Source organism: Pseudopipra pipra, chromosome 9, assembly GCF_036250125.1.
Source record: "Pseudopipra pipra isolate bDixPip1 chromosome 9, bDixPip1.hap1, whole genome shotgun sequence".
Lineage (NCBI taxonomy): Eukaryota > Metazoa > Chordata > Aves > Passeriformes > Pipridae > Pseudopipra > Pseudopipra pipra.
The window spans coordinates 31,067,625-31,084,265 of record NC_087557.1 but is presented as its reverse complement, the minus strand read 5'-3'; the positions used below and the strand labels follow the sequence as shown (position 1 = coordinate 31,084,265).

Genomic DNA, 16,641 nt, shown 5'->3' with positions numbered 1-16,641 from the left:
ACTTTTCATACCTACAGAATCAGCAAGGAATGGCTGAGGACAGAAGTGAAGGACTGGAAAGCAAATGCAGGTGTCATTTATTCAACCTCATCCTCCTGCTCTAAAGGAAGAATCTCTTGGGAGATGGTTGTCATACTGCTTCTTACAAACCTGCCAGCTTCAAGGGCTTCAGAGCTTTCATACATGAGCTGCTCTAGTACTTAATTGTCCAGGGCTTGACCATTGAGAAAGGTTTCCTGATATATTAAGCTCCCACTGCTGCCAGTGAATATTCATAATCCCTCAGGGAAGGATGGAGGAAATCAGTCTTTATACTCCTTGGTGCAATATTTTATGTAATTGAAGAATTTACAATCTACTCTTCTGATTTTTGCTCTAAATGGAAGAATTCAACTTTTTTTCCGCCTTTCTGCTAAGCTTAACAATTTCCAAAGCTCTCAGCATTTTTGTTGTGCTACTTTGGATTCTCACTAATTCCTCCAGCTCCTTCCTAATGAAGCACTTCAGCCATGACATCGTCAGAGGAAAACAGAATTACTGCTTGTGCTTACAGGTGACCTCCCAGAAAATGTTCCTTTTCTTGCAGCACCTGCATATTATTAATTTGACTTATTTTATTGCTGTGTTTTTACTTCCAACCCTTTTTTCAGTGCTGCTGCCAGCACAGTCGTTCCCCAGTTTATGTTTGTACATTTGCTGCTTTTCCTCTCTAAATGAAGTACATTGTACTTGTTGGATGCTGTTAATATGGAAATATCTAGACTTACTAGACTCATTCATGTCTTGCTCCTGCAAGGTTTCCATAAAACATCACGAGATTCTTAGGTTTAAAGATCATTAATGTTTATTTACCCATACCTTCTTATTTTATTTATTGTATTTGTCACTATGCTCTGCTTTGTATACGCTTATGCTTGCTCATGCATACTTTATGAATATAGAAATTAGTATCTCATTAGCTTGGTAATTAGACCAGTGATAAACAGCTGTTTGTTTACTGTGCAGGCCAAGATTTCTACAGAAGTTTGTTGTTTGGAATCTCTGTCACAATAAAAAGCATCTATGGATGTGTAATACCTCCTGTTAATCGTTACTGCCAGCTCAGTGACATGTCAGTTTTTAAGACAGAGAGCAGTAAAAGGGAAGTGGAGCACCCTTTAGCCATGCCAGAAGCTGTGTTAGGTGTGCATTAGCAGAACACTGGGTGTTCCTTGGCCTGGGATCCCAGAGTGCTGCAGAGGGTGCAGGTGTGCAGAGGGAGCTTCCAGAGCACAGCACGGGGATGCACACAGAGGCAGAGCAGTGGCACCTGTCATCTCTGCAGCCTGAGTTGGGTTGGATGTTATCAGCATCCAGAAACCTCTAGCAACTGAGCTTTGCAGGGCTCCTACTTGCCCTTAGATTTCAATTCACTTTTGGCTTGGCCCCCCCCTTCCCAATTCACAGCATCCCCAGGCCAGGGAGTTCCCTGTGGATCAGTGAGGAGAGAGGAATTATTCAGAAGAATGAACTGGAATCACTTGGAGGGGACATGCTAACAGGTATTTTTTAGGATCACAATAATGCTTGTCCCCCAACACCTGGAGAAATGATGGCAGTAGATCCGTGTGGGTGTGGGAAAAGTCTTCCAGCTGGTGGGACTGTTCTTACACACCTGAGCTCATGGTCAGAGTAGGGCACCTGCACATGCAGAAAACCCAACTTACCCTTATTTTCACCTCTCTGAAACAGCACACGTTGGTTGAATTAACCTCCTCTTCATTAGTATTTGCTGATTATCAAATGAGGAGGGAGGCCTTGGGTGTGTAGGTGAACTCCTGTGAAAAAAAAGTGGGACTTACAGAGAGATCCTTTTGCTGCCTTCCAGGAGAGTTCCAGATAGTAGAGCAGGGAAATGTGTGAAACCCTTGCAGAGAAGGCTACATTAATTAAATTACCTTCTCCTGTAAGGCAGTGCAGAGAAAAGATCAACCTGTTCCCAGACAGCCCCATTCTCTCAGTTCCCCTCTGCAGCAATAATCCTTTAGCTGAGTCCTCAGAAGGTTCACAGAACCAAAAGCTCACTTAGGCAGGGAGGCCTTTATCAGATGTTGTCTGCTCTGCTTTTTCATTAGGAAAAATGTCAGTGCTAGAAAGGAAGTAAGCATTACCCATAAGATTATTAGGTGCTAAAAAGTTTATCAGAATCAGGTAATTAGCTGACTGTCTCATTAGTCACATTGCCAAAATGTGATTGGTATTCTGTGTTTTGTGCTGTCTTAGCAGTGATTTTTTTTCATTGATTTCTCCAGCCTTTCAGTTTATTTTTAGAAATAGAAAATATGTCATTCTGGCTGCTTATTTCATTTCTGAGAAAAGAGAATGTCCCACAGTGGGAGAGTTTTCAGGTATTCATCAGCTATTCTTGAAAAAACACGATCACACCATGGCTGCTCTGAAACTCAGGAGATGAAAGTGGGGAAATAAATTGCAGAATGCTCTAGGATTTGAGGAGTTGAGAAGCACATGTATACTTGAGTCTGTTTTTTATAAATGGTAGTTGTCTTTTCTGAAAAACTTCATTGACAGTCCAGGAAATCTTTGCTGAGTGATGTAGGATGTTTTTATTCAAAATTAAAATTATCTGAAAACTGTAGTTTTTCCAAATCTCAGAATGCTGCTGAGTATTGCCAGATATAAACAGGATAGAAAACATGCAGTATTGATACTTTTATTTAAATCTTGGACCAAGTCAAATACTTAATAAGGGGGATTGTGATTGCGAGACTTTACATTTCTGAGGTGTTTGTTTCTGTCACAGTTGGTGCCGTGTGTTTGACTTTTCCTTGGAAATTGGTGGAAATCTTACATATTGTGTTCTCTTTCTCTCCTTGTTTTCCATGTGCAAGTCTAGTGAATACTCTGTGGGCCGTGTGCTCTCCTCCCCACGCCTCAGACTGAGGCCCAGGTGTGGGGAGGGCAGAGGGGACAGACGTGCCCCTCCTCTGCCAGTGCAACAGGGGGCTTTAATGCTTTTCCTGGAATGCCTGGAATGACTTCTCTGGTTTGAGCGGTTTGAACAGCAGTGTTCAACTCAGTTACAAAATCTGGGGTGTGAATGGCTTGGGAACATGTTGTCAAACAGCAAATGATGGTGACCAAGAGCTGGTCTGGAGACAAGGGGCTTCTCTGCAGCTGCCTCCAGCTTCCTGGTGAGCTCTAGGAGTCCCTGGCAGGACTTCAGAGGCTGGGGAAGACCTTGGAAATAGTAAACAATTGAGAAATACCATTTTGCAGGTATTTCCTTCCCTTGACAGTTTAATTTTTGTTCATCAAAGTATGGTTGGAATTCCCCAAAACGTTCCACAGCGTTGTATTGTGTTGTTTTTAGTCCTATCATTCAGTTCTCTGTGCTTTTCCCCCAATTACTCAAAATATGTGTGTGCAGATGTTCACAAAATGTTCATTTTCATCTTGAAAGCTGCTGTTGTCCCAATAAACTTATTTAAACTTGCATTCTGTAAAAGTTGTTTATAAATTACAAAGCAAAATTAAAACAAACGATTTCTTAGATGATCTCGTGACAAACCACAATTAATTAAGTAACAATTCCAACATTAGTTAGCTGGCAAGAAAGCATGTATTCTGTGAAATAATGAAAAAATATAAATTTAAGAGAGCAGTGACATTTGCAAACTGTGTGGAACTCATCAAATGAATCTCTAGTTCATATTGGCATTGGCTGGCTACGCTGTGATAGAGCGTTGCTCCATCTCCAGCAGCTGCAGTGTCTAAGGGGCAGGGGAGATGGAGGGTTCTGCTCCTGGAAGCACAATTGTGTGCTAACTAGCACTGATTTTTCTGCATTAGAATCTCTCCTATGTTATTTCCAGGCTACACTCCTGTTTCCAAAGTACTGTTGGAGTCCAAGCTCCCATATGGAATCTGTAAGCAGTGTGTGAGGAAGGGGAACTGCTGTTCCTGACTGCACGTCAATGAGGTGAGTTCCTCAGCTTTCACTGCCTGAGGAATGCCTCATTAGTGCAGTGATGTGGTTCAGGTTGGACAGGCCCCCTCCTGTTGTGGTGTTGGTTAGGATGCAGTGGGTGATGCATGAGGAGGTGCCAGCTCAGTGGAGCTGCAGCAGTGTCACAGGGCAGCAGAGGTACATCTGCACTGGAGGATCTGGGGAGATTCAAAGCTGGAGCTGGCACAGCTTGCTTAGCCTTGGTGACAGACTGGGGAGGGGCATCCAAATCTAAGCTAGGAGAGAAGGAGTGGAGTTCTCTCTGCCTGGTGCTGCACCTAAAATAAACCAGTGAGGAGGTGTTTGAGGAAAGCCTGGATGTGGCACTCAGTGCCACGGTCTAGGTGACAAGGTGGTGGTAGTTCATAGGTTGCACTTGATGATCTCAGAGGTCTCTTCCAACCTCGCTGATCCTGTGAAAATCCAAGGAAGATGCACTGTGTAGTCATCACATTAGGAGGTGAATGTTGGTCCAAAGAAGAGCACAGCAGGGGAAAGAGAAGAAGATGCACGAGCTGTTAATGTGGTCTTTTGGACAGCTTTGCTTTGAGGGGAGTATGTAATTTATGTGCAATTATGAGGAAACCTGTGAAAAACCACTGCTGGAAAGAAAGGAAAACTGGGGCATTTTCATTGCCATACTCCCTTCTGCTTTAAGGAGTGGCAGGTCACATTCCAATGGGAGAATTGTGGTTTCTGCTACAAGATCTATAAACACCCCAAAAAGTTTATGGCAAATGAAAGAACTGTGAAATTACCCTCTGTTCTCTCCTGTCAAATTTATAACCTGAAAAATGATCCTGTACAGTGCTGTGGGAGAGATGAGTATTAAAAGCATTTTGCAAAGCAGAAAGATTTCCCTGGGTTGAGATTCCTTCCCTGGATTGAGGTTCCTTCATGTAATGAATCTCCATCCAAGTATGACCCTAAAAAAATGATGGAAGATTTATCTTTTGATCCTTACTAGTTTAGCTCATGATTATTTTTACTTTATATCCTGCACTACTCTGCTGATGAAATTTGATAAAGGTCCCAAATTGGCAGGGATGACAGAGTAGAAGGTGAGGGATCATGTATGTTACTCTTTCTTCATGTAATTCTTTCATTGGATGCTCTGCAGCTGGCTGGTAATGCAGTGCTTCCTGTGTGTTGACTTCATGGGCTGTGCATGGTTAAAGTACCAGGAAAGGAGAAGTGTCCTTGGATGTAAGTTTGAAAAAGGGTAAATGATGAATTTCTAGCTGTGAAGACAATTGAATTTCAGAAAGAGTTAGGTGGCTTTAGAGAAAATCCAGGTTGGTGTCTTTGGAAGACTCTACTTCTACAAAGGCACCCTGAAAATCAGGGAGAAAGTCCCTAAAAATATTAATTACCTGATACATATTCCTAGCAGGGATTGTCTCTTTATTTGCTGAGAGGGCATAATGGGAACCTGATTCTTGGCTGAGGTTTGAAGGCAGTACAAGAATATAAATAAAATATTAGTAGTTCTGCACGAAAGGAATGTCAGTATTATTGTAGACCTTGTACAAAATAATTTATTCCATAAATTAGCCCTTTTTCTTTTTGACAAAGGACTGAATAACAAGACTGTATTTTTAATAAAGAAATACCTTTATTTGCTTTAATATTACATATAAATAAACTTCAGCTAGGTGTTAATTTATTATTAATCTGATTTTTTTGTCATCATGGCTGGGCTTCACAAACGAAGATTTGGGGAGGGCTCTACCCACGTTTGTTACAAACATGCTGGTGGCTAAAGAGGCCAATACGAGACAGACACGTCCGGTTGCAGAAGGCACAGCAGAAAGACTCCTTAGGTGGGAAATTCTGCAGGACACGGTTCTTTCTGCCTTGTCTTTTCTCCTCAAGGGTGACCCTGCTGTGTTCTCAAAGGCATCACAGCGTTACAGATGGTGTGTCTCCTTCCCTTTCACAGTCATTTTCAGTCCCAAACAAACCTCTGCTTTTTCTGCTTAGACTGAGACAGGGCTGAGGGCTGTTCTGGCTTGGAAAATGCTACAAGCTCACTATGAGAATTACTGCAGCACTGGAGTGTGCTGTAGTCGGTGGGGAAAGTAAAAAAACTGAGGACTACTTGATTTCTCTTGTGAATTCTCCTATCATTTCTGTGAGATGTAATTAATTCATCCTTGAAAATCTATGCAGTGGAACAAGTGAAACTTGTCTTACACTGTGCTTTCCATAGGATGAGGAAATCTTAGCTTCATGCAGGCTTTTGTTTTGTTTTTCTGACAATCAAAGTGTACCCCTGACTTTATTATTCCCTTCATAAAGGGAAACTAACCTTCACGGTAGCAACAAGTAATCAATAGTTTATCTTGTGGATGAATATATTTATCACCATTCTTCCTAGAATATCCAAAGGGACTTGCTAAGCAGATGAGTACACTTATATCCTGTATTCCAAGGTAGACCTGCTCTTCACCTGGGGCTTGTCCCTGTGCTTTGATGTCTGGATGGACAAGTGGATGAGCTCTGTACAAATGTATTTGTGCTAGGTACAAATGTGTGAGTCCCTGACTGAGGGTTGGGAAGGGATATTAGTGGGGACTGGCAGAGCTCGTGCCCCTGCTTCCCCCTGAATTGCCCCGTGGTTGTGCTGCTGGAGGTGCAGGGTGGCCCTGCTGTGCCCTGTGTGTCTATGTCCACACTTCCATCACAGTCCACACTGCTGATGGAACTGTGTCCATCCAGCAGCTGAGAAATGAATCCTGGGTATTCAGAAATTGTTCTTCACACGGTGATATCGTAGAATTGTTGCTGTGGTTCTTATGAATTGCCTTTTCTCCAAGCTGGCTCTCTAACCACAAGAACTAAGAAGTTATACACATGAAAAAAAAAAAAGAATAAAGTCCCAAAGTGGTTGGTTTTTTTTTTCCTGAGAGCAAGCAGAACTCAAGCACGATGAACTTGTCTGGAGACTAGCTAGCTCACCAGTTAGTACCTGCATATTAAAACTAGTCTCAATCCCACTGCCTCCTCCCCAGTCATGTTTTCAGGTTTAAAGAAGCATCTGGGATTATTGAAGGGTAGGATTAGACAAGGCACAAAACCGTAGGAATCAGTTTTGTTTATAGTAGGTGGAAGCTGAGATCATCCTGGGATCACTCAATTCCAGATGCTGGGGCTTTAATTAAAATAAACTGTCATATTCACAATATAATAGCAATGAAACACAGAAAGAAGAGGCAGAGTAAAAATAGAGACAAAATAGTATAGACAAAGGAAAAAAGAAACGAGTAAAGAAAAAGGAGAAGGAATGTAATACCACAAAGGAAAATCTGTTATATAAAATCCAATTTTTAGAAGTGTAACAGAAACTTTTCAAATATATTCAAATAAAAACTTGTTCCAGTAATATCATAATTACACAGTGTAGGTGGAGCAAAAAAGGATATTTTTTGCATCTGTTTCAATTTATCCTCTACTCTGGATACCATAGAGAAATCCCTCCAGAAGATCACTTCAGTTCATAGACAGCACCTATGAATTTTGCTGCTGTGTGCTCCAAGACTGTATCAATAACTGGGTCCTTCAGTAAAAGTGCATCTTGAGAGAATTACTCAGTCCCCTCCCTCTCCTTCCTCAGAACACTTTATTTCCTTCTTAACTCTTCTCCTGTTTGACTCAATAGTTTATGGGCTGCTAGAAGGATGATGCTGAAGCCATTTCCCTCTTGTAGTTCAGTGGTTCTGATTGGAAGTGCCTGGAAAAATGTAGGTGTGCAGCACAGTCACCTGCTGGTGTGCCAGTGAGCAGCCAAACCAGCCTTCACATTGCCCTGGTTGAGAGCAATGCAGGTTTTGATACTGAGATGCACAGGGGAAAATTCTAATCCTTTGCTGGGTCTTGGAATCCTGTCAGAGCTGATGTTTCCAGTAGCACACTGCACCAAACTCAAGCCTGGCATAGGATTTTCTTCAGGTAATTCCTGAAGTGAAGTCATCAGCTGAACGTCTGTACTCCCATAACAGGTGGGAGTTTTCTGTAGAAGTCTGTATGCTAATTTTCATGGGCCAAATGAGCCTCAACAGTCAAAGGCAAAAAGGTAATAATACATGGGACATTAAAACAGGATGGAAGGACTCTAGCTCAGAAATCTTTATCTGCTTAGTTCCGTGGTAACTAACCATCATTAAACATCTTTCCATCTCTTTAAAAAAGTACAGAGGAAAAATAATAATAAAAAAGTACTAAAAGTATTTAAAAACTTGTTTCAGGCACAGGTGCTAGACAGCCTAGAATCATGCACTTAATTAAGACAGGTGAGTTTAATTCAGAGCACCTGTTCCTAATGTTAGTAGTAGATTTAAGCTTCAAGTCTGAAGAATTTCTTCTGTTTGCTCCTCAGATACAGCAGTGGAATGATGCTGTTTCTCTCCAAACAACTTTGTGTTGTTTATATTCTCAGCCTGCCATGGAACCACGTCGCTGCTACTTGAAGGGTGAGTGGGAAATAAAACCAAAAGCATCTTTTTTCTTTTACCTTTTCCTTCAACAGCAGTTTTCTAAATTATGTTAAGAATAATAGTTTTTTGGGTTTGAAGATACATTTAATTGAGAAGAGCAGGAGCTTCTTTTTTTTTGCTGTCTTTGTTAATGTCTAATTCTCTTTCCTTGAGGACGAAAAAATACAAACAGACAAAAGGGTAAATAAAGGAGCAGCATGGACAGAAAATAGGAAAAGCACGTTACAGCTCTGTGTGTGCCCTTGAAAAAGGGCAGCAGTACATGTAGTCTTTTTTTTCTGGTGGCAATGTGACAAGCCATGCTAGCAGGCAGGTCAGCTGTCCCTCTGCCCACAGGAATGTTTGCATCAGCAACAGTGCCCAGGAGCAGTCGGGTGACACAAAGATCTGTGTCAGTTAAGGGACACTGTCTTATTAACAGAAGGTAGAGAAGGCCAGTGGTGAAGAAAGGAAGTGGTTAAGGATGGAAAAGAAAGGCTGGATGCAGGTAGCTGGGCTGGTAGCTGGGCTGAGGCTGCTGAAGTTGGTGATTGCAGTCAGTGGTGATTTTCTGTGTGTTAAATACTTATGGAAATAAGGGGAATGGATCAGTGGGGCTGTAGCTGTGTCATGGGGCAGTGATGCCTCGGTTCCTTCTGGTCTTTGTTCCAGAAGTCTGAGTTGCTGTGAACTTGAGGCTGAGGAAGGAAGGAGATACACCAGCAGGCAGGCTTCCCTGTTCATAAAACAGCTAAGCTGCATCCCTTTTGTTTTCCCCCTTCCCTTTTTGTTTCTATGGGAATGTCCGTTCTTGTAACCACTTGTGTTCCCCTGATTCCCATGGCAGGTGCTTTGTGGTGCTGGGCACCTGGTTCCTCAGGTTCATGCATGTGCACTCCCAGGGATTTAACAAGGAATGAATTTCCAGCTCAGCCCAAAGCAAGCCAGTCAAGGACTGGTTATCCCCCATCAGTCTGCTCCTTTATCCAGGAGGAGCAGGCAGTGCAGCTCTGGTGCCAGGGGGTCTCGTGAGGCTCCTCCAGCACTCTGGCCCAGTGCCAGGGGCGTGCAGGGCAGTGCAGGGGCCTTGGCTCCAGCCCTGCCAGTGCCATGGGATGCAACACATCCTTCCTGATCCCTGGGCCTGCTCCTTTCTGAGCGAGGTCTGTCCTGTCCCCATTCCAGACTGGCCAGCTCCTGGAGCAGCTGCTCTGGAATTGTTTGGTCTCTCCCAAACACTCTGTCTCTTGATGATGTGTGACCCCTTGACAGAAGCAGCGTTTTCATTCCTCCCACTGTCCCTTGTGACCTGTGACTGCTCTGCTGATTCATCACAATATATTATATGAGACAATTGTTTCCATGTTTAAGCTAGTAATTAGCTTTTTTTTGCCATAAATCTGAGTTTCATTTTCAACTTCACTGTGCAGCCAAGACATTTCTCATGTGCTCTCCTCTTCCTCAAGAGAACTAGTATTTATTTTTTTAAGAGAGGATGGTGAGAGAAATGAATTGGACAAGGTGTTTATGAGATGTGCCAGTCTAAAAAATGCAGTGTTTTACATTGTTTGAATATGGTTTGATTTACTGCTTTATTTACAACATAGCAGTTGAAAAACAACCTGACCCATCAACCCTGGGATTGTTTTTCATATAGCTGTGAAAAGATGGGTGCCTTTTGCTAGATCTGGAAAGACTCTGGCTGTTCTCAGAGTGGTTTGGTGTGAAATGTATGAGCAGAAGATCTCTGTGCAGGGAAAGCTGTCTGCTGTCATGGGGACTTGGAAGAAAGCAGAGATTTGCAAAAAGGTGTGAAGGAGTGAGGGAACAAAAGAGGTGTTTTCATAGTCCATGTTTAAATGTTCCTCAGAAGTCTCAGAAAGGTGGTTATCTCATTAGAGCAGCTGCTGGTTTTATCCACTTACCACTTTACCAGGACTAAAACTCTTACTAATGTTTTATATATATATTATTAGCCAAATACAAGGGTTTGAGGTTTGCCATTGTTTTATGTAGCTAATCATCTCATTAAAAAGGTCTCATACTAACCAGTTAAGCCAGCTCTGATAAGCCTCCAAAGTCTTAGATGACATTTCAGATAATATTGTGTAATTTGGCATTGAGCTGTGGGAATATAACTGGGGAAGAAACCTTCAAACTAGCAATTTGGCTAGGGCTAGGAATGATTGCAGTTACAGATTTCCAGGCTGAGGAATGTGAGTCATCTCAGAAGGGTACAGGGCAGAGCTGGGAGTCTGCCTCCAGCTTCTGAGGGCTCATATGCACGAGCAAGGAGGGATGAGGAGCTGTTCCTGCTCTGGCTTTCTTCAGGCAGTGCCCAGAGGTGGCCTCGTGGTTTGTGACTGTGCCAACCTGCAGTCAGTGACTAGAACTGGGAACTGGCTTGGGACCTCTTGCAGCAGGCAGTGCTGTGGATCCCAGGACTCTGGGCTCCATCTCTGGGTGTAGGAGGAAAGAAGAACAGAGGCATGTTCTCTCTGCTGGGGCTGAAACCTGAAAACATTATCAGTGCCATGAAATGGAAAATGAGCAAACTGGCTTTGGGAATGCCTGGGCTGGGCTGCATGCTCTGAGGAGATGAGCCTGAGGTAGAATTACTTCTCATTTCTTTTCAGTAGCATCCTAGAATCAGTGGCATCCAGGGATCTGGGGCAGGTACAGCCAAACTCCATTAGTGGTTTTGGGTTTTTTTCACCAAAAGACATGTAAATGTGGCACTTAAGGACATGGTTCAGGGGGGACTTGGTAGGGTTAGATTTACAGTTGGACTCAATGATTTTGAAGGTCTTCTCCAACCTAAATGATTCTATTAATAAAGGAAAAGAAGACAAACAGGTGACTTTAGTCCATCATGAAGATCATAATTTAAAGGATTTGTCTGACAGGCATTATCTTGACAACTGATTTATGTTGATAATAATAGAAACTCTGTGGGATCTTTGTTCCTCTGTTACAGAGGGAGGAAGCAAGAGAGGAAAAGCACCATGTTGGAACTTCTGTGAGCAAATACAGAGTATGAAGCAGAAAATATTTGGCTGCAAAAACTGTCTCAAAGCACACCATGGCAGTCCATATCATACGTGCAAATTTGCTGCTGATGTATATGGAGAGGGTGATGACACTTGCTTTTTGAGTGGAAACCAGGCTGGTGAAAAGAATAAGGAAAATCTGAGAGCAGTCGTGAATACCAGTGGCTGTGAATGCTGTGTGTTAGATTATATTTACATCTCTTCCCACTTGAGTTCCCACTTGTGTTCCCAATGCTCAAACACATGAGTTAAGCCATCACAGATTGTGCTGCCATCTTTTAATTGTTTTTTGTAGCACCAGTAGTGTTGGTGAGCTACAATGTGAGGCATGTAACTCTTATATGGAGTTTCTGGTTCCATCTTACCTCTTTACCCCTCAGTTACATGTCACATGGGTGTTTTATTGGGTTTAGCTGCAGGTAATTTTGGCAGCCCATCCACTCTCTATCATCATTCTTTTTTTCAAGGCAGGACAAAAAATAACTCGCAGGATTCTTCCCAACTGATCTTTTAAATCAGCTGTTCCCAACGCTTGCTGTTGTTTCAGATTCTGGTTTTAAAACCCAGTACCTATTTATGACTCTTTGCTGGTTGAGTTTCTGTTATGGTTGCTACCTTTCTTCAAGAACCTCATCAGTTGTCAGCAAAACAGTGGATTTTTCAGTTGATAATTCTACTCTGTCAAGCTTATCCCACCTTTCTGCAACTTCCCCCCCCAAATGTGGAAGTTGTTGATTGTGAGAGTCATAGCACCAAATTAATCATGAAGTAAACAGTTTTAGTTCATACTTTCCAGCCTTCCTGCTGCTAATGCAGAGATCTCCTGGCGTGTGAACTCGTGTGTGTTGGGTCTGCTGTTCTGGCCAGGCTGTTTCTGTGGGAGAATGACATGGAAGCAGTCAGCCCAGGCTGGGAGCTCACAATCTATAGCCAGAAATCCCAGTTAATTTTGGCTCCTCAAGGGCAGGCAGAAGAATAGAATGAGACATTTCTAATCGTGAAATGCTTCTGCGTGACCACAATCTGACTTTTGTGTTTGCCAAACGTTTCCTCTGCAGCAACATTTCATTTTTGGGTAACATTCCAGCTCAGTTGACTGTGCTGATCAGCATCTCGGGTCTCCTATTTCATGTAATAAAACTTAGCAAAGTAGCAGCTACTTAAAAGGGAGAGAGGAAGGAGAATAACTTCTGCTCACATGAATTGGACAATTATGTCTTTAACAAAAAGAGGAATTTAGTGTTCAGTTTTACAAATATGGTAGCAATTATTTATAATCATGAATCTGATTTGAAATGCTTACTGAGTGGTAGATGGCTTCATATTCATTGCCTTTATTGTGCTGTCTTGCCCATGAATCAAAGCAGACTTTCAGTGCTGTCTTTTCTGCCTGGTTCATTATCTACAGACTGTGGCATATCAAGAGAATGTGCTTACTTTCATGTAAAGTATAAAGAAATCAAACTTCAAGCTGTTTCTGTTTTGAGGATTTAAAAACAGGACACAATTCTTAATTTTTCTCTTTTTATTTCTTCTTGCAAAGTATTTTACAACATTAATAAGGATTTCTGATAAGCAGCACTGCTACTGATATTGCCAGACACAGCTGATGAAAAGCAACAGTAAATTGTTCATTAGATTTAGTTCAGATAATTTCTGTGGAAGAAATGTATTTGTGGAAGGACCAGCTTTCCCCAAAAGATGGGAATATTTGGGGAATATTTTGGTTTGGACATGATCAGGGTTTTTGGCTCAGAGGCCTGGGTGGTGTGCCATCAAGAGAGGAGTTAATTCTCCTCTGAAACGGGCACATGCCTTCTTTAACAGAGAGGAAGGTTTGTGTTGTGGTGCCTGCTGCATTCCCTGAGTGCTGTGGCAGAAACCTCCTCAAAGAATCGCAGCAAGTGAGCAAACCATGACCCCTGAGCTCTCTCCCCTCTCCACTCCTGCACTGTCAGTCCTTAATCAAGCTGTGCTGCTTCGAGTGTTTTTCCCATTTGATATTCTAGGAGTTTCTCCCCACTTTATATCAAGCTAACTGGTCTATGGTTTCCTGCTATGTCTCCAGGCACTTTTAAAATAACTTTATGTTAGCCACTTTCCAGTCCCCAGGGGTCTCTTCCAAACTAAACGAACTTGTGAATGTGCTTGCTAATTCCTTAGTTTCTCTCTCCACTTCCTTAGCACATTTGGATGTTTTTCTGGACATGGTTTTTAAGACTGTCTAACCATTTTGGTAATACTATTACCACTACAGACTTAAAGAAAAAAAAAAATCTTTCTCCTTCAAAAGCAAACTCCTGACCTCTTCACAGAAAAGACAAGCACAGTAATGCTTCACTTTTATTTTGTTTATACCATACTGTTAAAAAGGATTTGCACTCCTCACCCTCAGTCCTTGCTCCCTGCACAGTAAATCTGGGTGTGAGGAAGGACAGGCTGTGGCAGGGCAGCTTTCCCTGTGCCTTGGGGTGCTCACATTTGGTTTTCCTCCTGGAGGCTGAGCAGTGCTGTGAGCAGAGTGATGCTCAGGGGCATCCTCAGCCCCTGTGCCCCTGCTCAGCAGGGCTGGCACACCCAGGGGTGCCCCTGCCCAGGAGAGACCTGCCCAGGGAGGGCAGGGCAGGGCAGCCTGGGCCCCTCTCTGGGATGAGCTGCCTCCTTTCCTGGAGGCAGGGCTGGTGTTCACACCATGGGGGTCCTGCACAAACCCATTCCGTGTCTGAGCCATTGATCACACAGGCTTGTTAACTTCTGTCTAGTCATTGTTTTGATTTAAGCTCGTGAATATTTTGTTGGGTTTTCTGTTGTCATTTGGATCCTAATTAGATGTTTCATCTTTTTATGGGCAACTTTTTCCTCTTTGTGTTCTATGAAGGGCATATCTTGACCAGTGTAAATGTCAAAATTACGGTGTAAAAATCAAAGCTACAGTTGCTTACGAGGAGTGTACTGGCATAAGTCACTGTCACAGGTTCTTGTGATAAACAGCTGGGCTTTTTTTGGGTAAAAATGTGGAGGAAGCGACAAGTTGGTGAGAAACAACATAACTGGTGAGAAGGAGTAAATACAATCTGTCTGTAATTCAGGAGAAATCTGTTTTCTTTTACTGAATACCGTTTTAATGTAAGGGAAAAATATATGCTCTTATGTGGCTGTGGTCAAGATGTTCTGAAGCAAGGTTTGTTTTCTATAAGCTGTTTCTCATCCCCATTAAGAGCTGTTAGTTCTTCAATGTTTTTCTTACTGATACTTGTATGATTATGCTTTTGTAATATGATGACACTCATTCTTACAAAAACATATTCAATGTCTTTATTCATCAAAGAGATGAGGGAATAAATCTACATTTTCTTATTGAATTGGTGCTAAAATGGAAAGAAGAAACAAATACCAGAAAGACAAGGAAATAATGAAATAGCATCTACAGATAATCAAACCATGCCACATAAATATAAAAATTAGTTTCATCTTGGAAATATGCAAGCAATATGTTTGCAGGAAATATTTTGAAAAGCAGAAACTTTCCTGCAATACTAAAGAGGGAAAAGAAAAAGGGATGGAGTTATAAACAGAAGATCTTGTGTAACTGTTCAGCAAGTACCAGGAACAGAGAAAGTCCTTTGAGTTTTGGTCAATATATCCAAAAGCACTCCATCACAGAAGGAGCAAGTCTGTCATTCCTGCCTGTGGTGCAGCTGCATCTGGAAAAGTGATCTGGGCTCTGAAAATGCAATGTATGAAAAACCCCAAAAGAGTAGAAATTATGTGTAATGCTCATCTTATACCTGCTCGTGTCAGTGGAGATTTCTGGGAGCATCTAAGAACTGAACCTGGATCTGCTTATCATCATGGTCTGGGCCCTGAAAAACTTATGGATGTGTTTTAATTGACTTAGGTTGAGAAACATGAAGATCCTAGACCTGCACAGGATTGAGCATATTCTAAATTTCCATTTTTTATGTTATTTTTTTCCTTTTTTTCCCCCCAAAGGCCACAAATGTCTAATTCTGTGCGTTTTTAAACAGGAATCTTGCCCCCCATTCCCCCATTGCCCGTGCAGGGATGAGGCAGTAAGGGAACAGGACAAGCTCCCAAATCCTGTCCCATCTGGGGCTGGTGCCTGACTCCCAAAGCCTGAGCTCCTGCTGCTGTTCCACCCTGGAGCTGCTCTGCAGGGCTGGGCAGGGCTGGGCAGGGCTGGGCAGGGCTGGGCAGGGCTGGGCTGGGCTGGGCAGGGCAGGGCTGGGCTGGGCAGGGCTGGGCTGGGCTGGGCTGGGCTGGGCAGGGCAGGGCTGGGCAGGGCTGGGCAGGGCTGGGCAGGGCTGGGCAGGGCTGGGCTGGGCAGGGCTGGGCTGGGCAGGGCTGGGCTGGGCTGGCTGCCTTTGGGTGCCTCATTGCAGGAGGCTGCCCCGTGTCCTCCCCTGTGCAGCCTGGCAGGAGCCAGCCGGGCTCAGCTGGGAATTGCTCTGCCTGCCCACACATCACTCACTGGCCCCTGCAGCGAGGACAGGACGTGGCCCCCGAGCTGCCAGTGAAAAGCCCTGCCAGCCCCATTCCAGCACACTTCCCAGGATCTCAGGCACAGGGAGATTGAGTCCTGGTTGCTGTAAATCACAAGATTTCCAGTAACTGCAAATGTGTCGCTGCAGCACATGAGAACACAATTTATCACTGCACTTTACAGAACCAAGTAGGGAATTGGCCTTAAGCTTTGAAAGGAAAATTACTAAAAATTAAGCCACTTACATTGTCTCATATCAACGCAGAATTGCCCTTCTTTTTTTTATTACTTACAAATGGATGTTTTTCTTTACTTCTTATGCCTGGATTCTTTGATTTCCCAGCTTAGAATTAAAAATAAGTCTGGTGTAAAGTCCTAAAGATGTTGCTGTGCTCTCCCTGTAATAGCCAGGTGTCTGTTTGAACTTAGAATTAAACTTAGTGCCTCAGCTAATGGCCTTTGATCAATTTATGAGGTGAAGAACCTTGCCAGAAATGAAGTATCAGTGCATCAGCCAGAGAAAATATTATTTTGTTTTGGATTTTTTTGGTCATTTCTGCTTGTCTTTTCCCCTGGATGGGTTTCTTAGTCTTTGCTCACTGAGTA

The 16,641-nt window shown here is 42.9% G+C and overlaps 1 long non-coding RNA gene across 2 annotated transcripts in view; it reads left to right on the top strand.

Moving 5' to 3' along the window:
• The window catches only part of LOC135418486 (uncharacterized), a 361,572-nt gene that overhangs the window by 244,554 nt on the left and 100,377 nt on the right, over positions 1 to 16,641 (top strand). For both annotated transcript variants that reach the window (XR_010432475.1, XR_010432476.1), the window contains exon 5: positions 8,385 to 8,478. This is a non-coding gene — a long non-coding RNA (uncharacterized LOC135418486). The remainder of the gene's footprint in view (positions 1 to 8,384; positions 8,479 to 16,641) is intronic.